The sequence below is a fragment of the Tyto alba genome, unplaced genomic scaffold (assembly GCF_018691265.1).
Source record: "Tyto alba isolate M040663 unplaced genomic scaffold, T.alba_DEE_v4.0 Super-Scaffold_13, whole genome shotgun sequence".
Lineage (NCBI taxonomy): Eukaryota > Metazoa > Chordata > Aves > Strigiformes > Tytonidae > Tyto > Tyto alba.
In genome coordinates, this window is record NW_024881275.1 from 11,356,831 (window position 1) to 11,368,055 (window position 11,225).

The window sequence follows — 11,225 nt, forward strand, 5'->3', positions numbered from 1 at the left end:
CCTCAGTTCAAGTTTAAGCCTCTCCTGTAGAAAGAATATAGTCAATACTTTTTTTGTTTCCCGGTAGGTAAAAATTACTGCTTGGAGCGTGTGTCTTTCACATCAGCCCTTCATGTAATTGCTCTACATGATACGTTGTTGGGTTGTGCCCTCCCTTGCCCCTCCTCCCCCGAAAAACAAATAAAAAACCCAACCCACAACAACTCCCTCCCTCCCCTACACAGACAAAAAAAAAAAAAAAAAAAAAAACACAAATAATCAAACCCAACAAAATCCCCAAACAGTAAACCCCTGCTTATGCTAACTGAAAACAGGTCTTTGGATCTGTTGCCAACATGATGATTTTTAAAGGATCTCTTAAAGAGGTGGCTCCCTTACAGGTTAAGTGAAGTCTTTCTCTTCTTGAGTAGTGTGAACTGGCATTTTACTTTTAGAACAGCCTCTTTGTGTGAATGGGCTGAGGGTGTGGGCCGCCTTTTTTTTTTTTTTTTTTAAACCAGCCCTCCCTCAGCCTATGACATCACAGTCTTATAACGAGCTGGGGAAAGAAGTTAAGGAGCCAAGAAAAGTGAAGGCTTTTGTGGAAAACGACATTTTTGGGGTTTGCTTCAGAGTTTACAGAACAGAGAGAAAGGGTAAGCTAAGATTTCTGACCTCTGCCTTGTATCTTTGTTGAGCCTTTATCATTCAATAGTGAGAGGAGTATTTAAAATGCAATTTTTCCCTGTGGCGGCTGTGGAATTTGTTGCCCTGTGACTGGTCTGTTTGTTATAAACAGTATGAAGAGCTTTCTGAAATTTACAACTTTCTACTTTGGTATAATATAGGAGAATATTGGTTCTAGGGAGAAAAAATACTTTAGTATATCCTGTGCATGTGATAACTAGGAAAACCACCCACACATTCAGTGTCTGTATTCTTTAGGCAGCACTTGCAGTCTTTTGGCTGAATGCTTTTAGTTATTCTGGAGGGGTATGCTTCCCACTAGTTTCGTGTGTTACCCTTCTTGACACTGTAAAGCAAACTTCAGCTGATAAAGAGGCTTCAAGGGTGTCTGTTCAGCTTCATCTTTTAGTTGTTTAGCACTGAAGGGCACTATGTGTTGTATTGTGAGTAGTCACATTTAGCCTTAACAGCATTCTGGGTTTCTATGGCATTTGATGCATGCTGTGACACTTGGTTGATACCTCTGTGCATGCACCAGGATAGCACATTGTTTAGCTCCTCAGAAATGAGGAAGGATATTTTAGGGTAAAGTATCTGAAAGCTAAGATGACCTGATCTTTCCTTCTAGCCTGTGCTTTGGGTTTTTGGTATGCAAACTCCATAGATGAAGTCTCATGCAGTCACTTCAAGTACTGAAAATTGAGCTACTGCTTGTGTGATGGGCTAGTAAACAATACTGTTTTGAGTGATCTGATTAAGCCATTTTTGTCTGTTACCCCTCTCCCCTAAAGTTTCTTGACCTGGAAAGTGTCAAACTTTTGTTTTGTATAGAAATGTGACGTGCTGCTTGCAGTTTAAATGGGAAGCCTTTTTATGACTGTTTAAAATGCCTCCACACAAGCATTTCCTATCAGATAGCAAATTGTCTGAGAAATACAGATGACAGCAATCCTTAATGTAGCAGCTTACTGGGCGTTAATGATCTTGCCAACATTAAATGAGTTAACGAATATTTATTTCGTTTCTCTGTAATTAGGAAAAAAAAAAAAAAACACAACTGGGAGTCTGCAGAAGACTCTCAAGCAGAGCAGTTTGAGCTGGAATAGCTAGTTCAGTTAACACCATTTTCGCCCACCATTATCTTAATTCTCCACTTGCTGAAAGAGTAAGTGGTAAATGCCTTAACCAAATAATATCTTAATGTAGTCCAGATGTGCTGTAGGTCATTTAATCAGTGGCTTTTCAGCAGGAAAAGAAGGAATAATGAGTCTTTGGTTGGAAGAGGGGCGGAGAGCAGGGTCAGAGGGATGGGAAGTAGTAGTAGGTTCTGAAAGGGAATGTCTTATTCCCCCTGATTTCTCAACTGCCTTTTTCCCAAATAAGGAATTAGAGAAAAAAATCCTATCCGGCTCTCGCTTTCAATGAAATAGTCTCCGGTAGAAGATAGTGAGATGGCTGTAGTGCTTAGTTTGTGTTATGAGCCAAGCTTAGATGAAGTTGCTAACTGCTCACAATGCCCAGCTCACATGGTAAGTCATATTTATAGCCTGGGGACAGCAATGGCATGTGGAGAATTTAGCAACATACTCCTTTTTTGACACTACACATTTGGCCTCTTACTATCAAAGCTGTTCTGTAGACCTTGTAGTCTGACTTCTTTTTCTGTTAAATATTACTTATTTGCTGGTGTTTGTTGACATAGTATGTCAGAGTCCCCTGATCATCGTGGCTACATTGGACTCATCATTTAACAATAGCAGTTTTCATTTTGTGGCTGTATGTCTTGGGCATTTTTCTGCATGCTCCATCCAGACAGTTAAATTACGTGCATTGCCTTAGAGAAAGAGCCCTTCAAATTGCAGCCCACTAGAGTTACAAGGTTTTGGCTCTTGTGTAACACCTCTAGCTTGTAGCCCAAATGTTGTTTTCACTGTGGCATGTTTCTGGAAAAGGGGGCTGGAGTGAAAGCATTTTTGTGTGGTGGTTTCCTGATGGGTTTCTGAGCGTGGTGACACATTGGAGAGCGTGACTTGGGAGGTGGTGTGCCAGGCTTCTCTCCCCACTTCTGTGCATAACACAGCTGTTGGCAGAGACTTCAGTTACAGCCTTTGATCACCATCATATTTTTCCCCCTCTCCACCTCTGTAATTCAAGGGATTTTTGAGCTAGGACGCGGCTACATTTCCTCTTGCTTAATGTCCTCTCAGTTTTACTCTGATAATGTTCCAGTGATCTGCTTTTTGCCCAAGTCTGGAGGTAACAGCCTAAAATACATTTTGGGTAAAACTAAATATAAATTGGGACCTTTTGCACCACTGTGTGTATGCTCTTTGTAGAGAGTTATAGGGACCTCTAGCTTTAAAATAACCTAATTACCTCTAAAAACTGGGGAGAAGGTAATCCACAGAGTGCTCAAGGCAGCTGGCTAGTTCAGCCCTGGTACTCTAACCCTCCCAGGGCTTGCTGCCTGCAGTGAAATAAACACTGTCCTGCTCTGTGTGCTCTGAGTAGAGCAGACTACCATCAGGTGAGACATGCTTCACAATGCACAGTTACCTAGGCATACCTTAAATTAAGGAGATTTTGCTGTGATGGGTCTTAACCTAATGGATGAGAGCAGCTGTAATAAGTCCAACTGATAGAGGCAAAGCATCAGTAATAAATCTTAACCTTCTTCAGCTCTCAAAGAGGAATAGGTGTTTAGCCTTTTTTTTTTTTTTTCACATTTCTGAACGTAATTTGTTCCTTTAACCCTCTCTAAAGCATCACTCCTAACTATCAAACTCCAGCCATGAACAGCCATGCCCTTTGCAAGTGCAGCAAGTATCTTTAGGAAATAGTTAAAAGCAGTATGATCTCCAGCAGTTGATGTGTGTGAATCAGAGAAGTGAAAGAAGTTAAAAAATAATATCTCTTATGCTTTGATTGCAAAGGCTTGTACTGTGTGCTTCAGTTATAGCATTCAGTTCCCACTATATTGCCCTTGAAAGTAAGTGGTGAAAGAGCTCCAGCATTGAGAGATCATGTGCCCTTGTTCAGAAAATGCAGTTTAGGCCATTTATGAAAGATTTACAGAACTGTATCAGCCAGTGAAAGAATCTGTATTATCAGTAGACTTTAATTTAATACTAATACATCTCAGAAAGCCTACTTGTACGCCTATGGCAGGTTTATCTCTGTTTCTTGAACATATTAGAGCAGTTTTCCCAGCAGCCGTAAGACCTGCTCAGAGAATGAGTGAACTGTGTGGCCTTTTGTCTCCATTTACTGCCTTCCTCCTGCCCCTGCCTAACCCGAATTCCTTCCTCAGGAGGCCCCTTTCTGATCCACGAAAAAGATTAATATGCCAGTATTTTTCTCTAGATGTTGCATTTACAGAGGAGGGTTGTAGGTCGGTTCTTTAGATGGAACACAACACCCCACCCCCAATGAAAAGACTAAGGAATTTAGGAAATACCCTTGTCTCATTGTTTTTTTGTGCAAGTAACCATAAAGGTCACCCTTTCCTTGTGCTGACATTATCTAGATGGGTTAGGGAGCATTAAAAGCAAGGCTTAGTTTAGCATCCTTTCCCTTCTTCACTGGGATTAGATCATACTTTACCAGAGCAATTGTTCCATCCTCCACGTGTGTTGGGCAGATTTTAACTGCAGCATTTTGTGTAACTGATTTTTTTTTTTTTTTTTGTGCACACATTCAGAAGCCATGTTTTGCTCAACTCAGTATCTATATTGAACAACCTGTTAAGCTGAACATTTTTCTGTCCTTATTCAATTGGGATTTCTCCACTTTTGCTTAACATCACACCAGAGTTCAAATGTGAGAGTGCTGGTAACAACAGTTGTGAGATCTGAGCTCAGATCCACCAGCACCGACTGAGGAGAGCCTATCCAAATGGACTCTGCAAATGCAATGGTTCATGGAACAGGACCTGATCTGTGACCTTCAGCTGTGAAGAATAAATTCTCCTTTTATTCCTTAAGGTTTGTGTCATACTTTGTATTCCCTGCCAGGTAGCTGACAATTTTCTAATTGCGTAATGTTCTTTATATGTTATCTGCATGCTGTGCTCTTCATTCCCTCCAGCAAACTCTTGCACCTCCTTAGGTAGCATTGGAGACTGCTTCAGGAGATCATATTTAACATTTTAAGTGATTTAGCACCACATGCTCTGTAAATTGAATATCCCAGCTGTTGAACACATTCATTCCAGTTTTAGAAAAGACAGAGTTTAGAGACAAGCCACAGAATTACTTTTCTGTGCCTTAGGAAATACATAACAAAGTTAGAAAGTACTAACTCCATGTGGTGGTGTGGTTGATTAATACACTAATACGTTTGTATTGACCTGGAGTCTAGTGCTGCCTGTCTACAGTATTGGTTTATTTCTCATGCCCTCATACAGGGTGTACTGACCTGGTCATTCTGTCCTAGAAAACTGAGTGATGCAGTAGAAGAAATAATACTTAACTGTGCATTTTTCTTTTGAGAGAAAAATCAATTTGGAAGTGAAAGGAGCATCAGGACTTGCATTTGAACTGATGAAAGTCATGAGAAGAACACACTTTTCTCGACGAAATGCATTTTTATATGTGCATTTACTACTCTAATTCAGGTGCACTTTCAGGCTGACACAAGGAGCCAACAGTGCAGAGAACAAGGGAATGGTCTTTTGAAATCAGGTTATTGTACATGAAATCACATCACCAATTAATTTACTCATCTCATGGGTATTAGATGCTCCCAGTTCTCCCCATGTGTGTGAAACTCTACTCTGGAGCTCTTCAGGGCATCCTGTTATCTGAATGCTGATAGAAAATGGGTGAGTGGAGTGTAGCAGTACAAAACGGTGCTGTGGTTTCTGAACAGTTTGGTCACAGCTTCCTGTAATTTCAGATTCCCATCTTGATTACTTCAGAACTGAACAGAGCTTTCACAGCAAAGCTAACCAGCCCCACACACTGTAGTATTCAAGTCTGCATCACTTGAATATATACTGCTTTCCCTCGTGCCAGCTCTGTAACCATCATTCTCTAATAACCTATATGATGTTTTTTCTTTATCAGAGTTGATATTTCTTTCCATTCAGAAGTTAGCAGCCTTTTGTCCCTAAATACTAATTATTATATAAATCACTTTGTTCATGCAGGTGCCTCATGCAATTACAGTTCTTTGCGGGAATGAAAACATTTCATAAAAAGTAGCTATCCTTTTGGGTTATTGGGTTTTTTACAACAGCTGCACAAGCATTTGATTTAAGAAGGAAAATACCTGTTTTACTTGCCTTTGTAGCAATAATTGAAATCAAGCCATTAGGGTTGCAAATTCTTCACAGAGAGACCAGATACGTATTTTTAGGGAGTAAGAAAAAATAACTGGCATAAAGGATCAGGTGATTTCCCACCTGTACAAAACTGCTTCCAGTTTACATACCTTGGAGTGACTGGGAAGTAGTAAGGGTTATTCCAAAGGTGGATCCTGGCTTGCCCAGGAAAAACTTCAGCTGTTTGTCAAGGAGGGCACAGAAAACATCAGAGACATGTTTGGAAAAATGCAGTATCACTCATTACATGCTCATCATTAAAATATCCTATCATATAGTTCATCACTAAGGTATTCATCATTTTTGAGCCATTTTTCTCCATTCTTAATTTTTTACAGCAGAAAAAGGAGAGTGGACTTTGATTTGATAAAAGACTTTTATAGTGTACCAAATGGAGAAGCTGAAGCCTGTGGCTCAGCTGGAGTGAAAATAGAAAATTGCAAAGCCTTTCATGTGCTTTCTGAGCAAATGCAATCCAACTCCTCTAAAACAGACAGAAAAAGGACATACCACTGGCAAACCACTCAGAAAATGTCACACAGCAAGCTCTCCAAGTAGCCACTTGTTTGGGCACTGTATCATCATGTCCCTTATTACTATATGTATTCCAAAGAGTCCCCCACTGCTTCCTAGGGGGAGGTATTAGGAAGTTCCTTTGATTTTTAGAATGTACTCTTCTGATTTCTGAAGTGCATAGAAGGAGATAAATCAGGTTTTCATAAAGAAAATTTGCCTATTGTACTGTCTGGCTACTTTAGACATGTCACTGAAGAGTGTAGAGAGCTGCTTACAGAAATGTCACTTGTGACACTCAACACTAACACATTTTAGTCATTGGAAATGATTTCCATCTGTGTATTGAAGACACTGTGTACTTCACTGTGAGAGGAACAGGCCAGGTTTTGCTTTTTTGTGCACGAGTAGCGTTATGAATGGAACTATTCAAGGTAGTGCCAGCATGTGCCTGACATGTCTTAAATTCAACAAAATTTGGCAGCAGGATTTGGGGATTTTTTTTTTTTCCCCTGAAACTTGAATTTTATCCAGTTTCATTAAGTAAAAAATTGTAATTTTTCTGGATGACACTTTCCATAATATTTTTAAACCACTTAGGAGTCGGTGGGAAAATATTGTATGGAAAAATGGGACCTTTTCACACAGGAGCAAGAATACAGCGCTTTGGTTTTGAGCTGCTTTTTGTTTGTTTGTTTTGTTAATGAAGAGGCATGGTTCCTGTAGGTAATGGGAGTAGAAATCCCCTTCCTTTTCTTGATCACTACATCATCAGCTGCATCCCTTTTCTTCTCCCGTTCCAGGATCTTCTGAAGAGTTTTCTGCTGCAGCTTTCTCTTAGCTCACCCAAACAGGAAGTTTCAAAACACAGTGTTTGACCCATTTCTTCAGAATGCTTTCTGCAAAGGCTCCCATGTGGAACATTCTTCTCCCTCCAGCGATGAGGAGGATCACCACATTTTTGGAGGTGGATGGAGTGCAGCCACCCTGTGAAAGCCTGCCATGGGAGGGAGGGAGGGAGCATACCAGCTGACATAAGACAGGAGCCATCACAGTGGTTTGGGCTGACATTCCTGGGTGGGATGGTGGCACCTCTCTGAGTACCTGTTGTGTGGTAGTGAACACAAGCTGTGAGGGATGGGTGCTAGCACCTTGTAAAACTCTGCTTTTGCTGGTTTTGGGTCTTGAAGAACTGCAACACTTCTGTGTCATACCATTCTTTCACAGAAAATGACTTTTCCAAAGAAATACTTGCTGTTGCTGTCAAGAGCAGAGCAATAGCTATGTAGCTAGGGGTTTTGTCACTGGCCAGGGTGGCCATCTGGAAGCACAGAGGTGCAGATGACTTCTGTATCTTTGCAGTGCTCGGAACTGGCTCCATCTGTGATGCAGATGGTGACTGTGTTCTTCAAAAGGATGAGCTGAATGAAAGCAGCCACTTTCTTGAAGCTTTGCCAGAGTCAACCCCCTAGCAAATTCGTCATTTGGTTCCTTCTCCTTTGCGAAGAGACATTGGAGAGGCAGACCAGGACAGTAAGTGAAGAGGGAGATGAATGACCTCAGCAGGGAGGTGTGGATTAGCCAGTCAACCACGTGCAAATATGATAAGTTATGCTATTATACTAAAACTGCTGGAGACATGGCAGGACAAGAATTAGATCCAAGAGCACAGGGGAAGGGATTGAACAACATAGTGTCTCAGTGATCAGACAGTGGAAGGAGAAGCAGGTTCGGTACAGGATATCTCCAAAGGAAGATGAAACCTGAAGAAATGAAAAGTCAACAATGCTGATGACACCAGGAGACCAAAAGCATCAAAAACTGTCCTGAAATTTGGCTGGAGTGATTGGTAGAAGCCTGCAATGAGGAAACTGTGGTTTAAGAGTTTTTAATTGTTTAATCTTTTCCTCTCTCCCCTCCCCCACCACTTGCTTCAGAAGAATGTGGATGTGGCTCAGAAGGATTGCCTCCCACTTGTTGTCATATGCATTTTGCATTGCATCAAACAAAGGAAGGCACTGGCAGTACATTTGCTGGGTCTTGCTAGTAGCACACCCACATTTTTTTCCTTCTATAAGAGTTGATTGCCCAAACACTTACACTTTTGTAGATGAAGAATTCAACCAAGGAGGAAATATGCTAATAATTCTCTAAGCTGCTAATAACTGCAGTTTACTAAAGTGCAGCAGCATTGTAGAAATGACACTAATTACCTAGTTGCATCTTGACAAACAGAAATGAACAAATATTCTGAGACTGTGTAAATGTAACAGTAACTTCTGGAAACTCTGAGTGTAGATGAGCAGTGTATGGGAATCACTGTGAACACTGTACTGCTGACTGCAATTAGGATTGAATGCAGCCCTTTTCCCATTTACAGGCCTTTGTAATGGTGCAGGCTTTGAAAAGCCTCCTCTCTGTAGGTGGCAAATACAAAGCTGTTGGTACATACTTATCACCGAGGAGCAAAAGCAGCTCTGGCAAGCCTCCTTCTGCCAAACAGCTGAGGCAGGGGGTCTGTGTGTCTCTCACCACCCTCCCCCTTCAAGCCTCCTCCCACCTATGGTGTCATCATCCCAGTCTGTGCCATTTTCCCTGACCCAGACAGTTATCCTGGACAGGCTCTGTGGCCTGGACTGTCTTGAAAAGCTTTGTTTTGTCAGCTGCTTTAATCCTTACGATCTTCTTTGCTATCTTCTTCAGGTAATGCATCAGTAGATTGACTTCAGCTCCTCACAGGAGTGTCTGGACTGTACTTCCATTGCCATGACCTCACAAAATTGTCCCCAGATTCTGCCAGAATGTGTTGAGGGAAAAACTGAGTGTTTTCTTAATCATATTTTTTTCCTCTTCTAGCATTCCTTCCTGTCTTCTCTGCCCTGCTGGGAGTTCTTCTCCTTGCTCAGTTACTAATCCCCAGCAAAGAAAGGCTTTGTCCCATAAGTAACAATGTTTCCTCATAGGTTTTAGTTCATAGTTGTCTGTCTTACTACATAATGACATGTGACACACTAATTGCTCAGACACATGCACTTTCATAATTGCCTACTGTCAGAAGTGTGCGCCCGGAGTAGACAGTTACGTGTATATACCTTAATTGTCAGCTATGGGTTGCAGCTCTGGTGAGAAGATGGGCTCTTACTCGTTAAGAAAATGGTAAAACACTGTGTATGTGGTTCTGTTCCCTAACTTGAATACCCAAACATGGTATGATCTGAAATGGTTCATACATTAAAGCAGTGATGGAAGAAGACATGCTCTAATGAAAGGTGTTTCTGGGACAATCGGGCATATTCCCAGCTGCATGGCATGAAGGTACTAGAACATACTGGGAAGTCCATTGGCTCTGGTTTGGCTCTTCAGGGAGATGTGTTTCAGTGGCTGGGGTGCACAGCTTCATCACCTGGTTTTCTGCATCCACTGAAGATGTGCTCTTGTGGCTACAGAGGACACATAGATACCAATGTCACTAGTGGCTTTGATCTGTCTGTTTAGGAGGAAATGTTAGCAGGAGCATGATGGCATACTTACGATTTGTGGGAAAGGAGACAACCAGTAGTCCTGCACTGATGATTATGTCCCTTTGCACAGACTGCTCCAGGTAGCGACATCCCCTGTTTTGCACCAGCAAGTCAGACGGGGCAGATTTAAGTCAAAATATCAGGAAGGTATTGCAGTCTTAGTCCTGTTACCTGAGTAGCCATTCTGTCATGATACCTGGAGCTCTGCAGGTAAATCAAGAGCAATTCTTGCCTTTTCAGGTTAAAAGAAAGTTTATTCTTCCACTCCTGCTGTGCCCACTCAAAAAAGTAAGGACTTTTTATACTAGTTGTTCTGTATTTGTTTGCAGAACATCTAATTTCTTGAATATATCCTTAATAGGACTAAAGAAGAAACAAGCCACATTTAGATATTTGAATGGTGAAAAATGTAATATGCTTTAAGATCACTGCTAGAAACTTTGGCTGGAGAATTTCTAGGGTTAATAGAAGGTGTAATGCAAGTAAAACCAGTGAAGTATATCAAGTAAAATAGACAAAAACAGGTTGGTTGATTGTTTGTTTTTAAAGTTTTTTTGCTGGTGTTTAAGGACAAGTTAGAAGAAAATATGTAATGGATGAAGCCAGCATTGTCTTGAACTGTGTGCAACTACATAATTAGACAGAAAATTCTTTCAGAGTGCTTTTAGAAAGAAAGCTCTTCTGGCTGGCTGTAATTCCTTAAGGTGTGTCAAATGTGTTTTACTGCCTATATAAACCCAGAGGCAATGAGATTGTTCAGGTCACTGGTAAGTGCCATTGTACTCCTAGCTGGTCATCTGCTGCCGCAGTGTATTTATAGCATGCAGGATAAGGGACAGCAAGGGTGGGGGTGACTATCAGACAATGGTGCCCTTGTTGAGTGGCCACTGAGTTCACAGAGTTTGATCAGTGCCATTTACTTCCCAAGCCCATGCCTCACACATGGAAACATGTGGAAAGGGAGCCAGAGACCTCAGACATCAAATTTCTATTTTAAAATGTTAGTAAGAGGGAATAGATGTCTCACTTTTGGTTTCCAGGAGTTATGGAGAGTTAGAGTTAGCAAGTTATTTTTGAATAATAATGGTGAAAATGCCCTCTTCTTTTCTTTTGGTGTTTACTTTTTTTGCCTTTCAGCAGTGAAGAATTACTGAGAAATTCATCAGCACGTTACCAGCTTAATCAGAAATTCCTTGAGACTT

The 11,225-nt window shown here is 41.1% G+C and overlaps 1 protein-coding gene across 7 annotated transcripts in view; it reads left to right on the top strand.

Annotated features, from left to right (window-relative positions):
• PALM2AKAP2 (PALM2 and AKAP2 fusion) overlaps positions 1–11,225 on the top strand; it is a 227,536-nt gene that overhangs the window by 189,885 nt on the left and 26,426 nt on the right. The gene's annotated exons all lie outside the window — the stretch shown is intronic.